The sequence below is a fragment of the Austrofundulus limnaeus genome, unplaced genomic scaffold (assembly GCF_001266775.1).
Source record: "Austrofundulus limnaeus strain Quisiro unplaced genomic scaffold, Austrofundulus_limnaeus-1.0 Scaffold2091, whole genome shotgun sequence".
In the NCBI taxonomy this organism is placed as follows: Eukaryota; Metazoa; Chordata; class Actinopteri; order Cyprinodontiformes; family Rivulidae; genus Austrofundulus; species Austrofundulus limnaeus.
In genome coordinates this window covers 2,952-3,585 of record NW_013954493.1, presented here as the reverse complement: position 1 = coordinate 3,585, position 634 = coordinate 2,952, and positions in this window count along the sequence as shown.

Genomic DNA, 634 nt, shown 5'->3' with positions numbered 1-634 from the left:
AGACAAAAATGCATGACCATCAGATAGTGTGTGGCCATGAGGTAATAATGTGTGGCCATGAAGAAATAATGTGTGGCCACGAGATAATAATGTTTGGCCACGAGACAAAAATGCATGACCATCAGATAGTGTGTGGCCATGAGGTAATAATGCGTGGCCACGAGACAAAAATGCATGGCCATCAGATAATGTGTGGCCATGAGATAATAATGTGTGGCCATAAGGTAATGCATGGCCATGAGGTAATAATGTGTGGCCATGTGATAATAATGCATGGCAACGAGACAAAAATGCATGGCCATCAGATAACGCATGACCTTGAGATAATAATGTGTGGCCAAGAGATAATGCATGGCCACGAGGTAATAATGTGTGGCCATGAGATAATAATGCATGGCCATGAGATGATAATAATGTGTGGCCATGAGATGATAATAATGTGTGGCCATGAGGTAATAATGCGTGGCCATGAGGTAATAATGTGTGGCCATGAGGTAATAATGTGTGGCCATGAGATAATGTGTGGCCATGAGATGATAATAATGTGTGGCCATGAGGTAATAATGTGTGGCCATGAGATAATGTGTGGCCATGAGGTAATAATGTGTGGCCATGAGGTAATAATGTGTGGCCA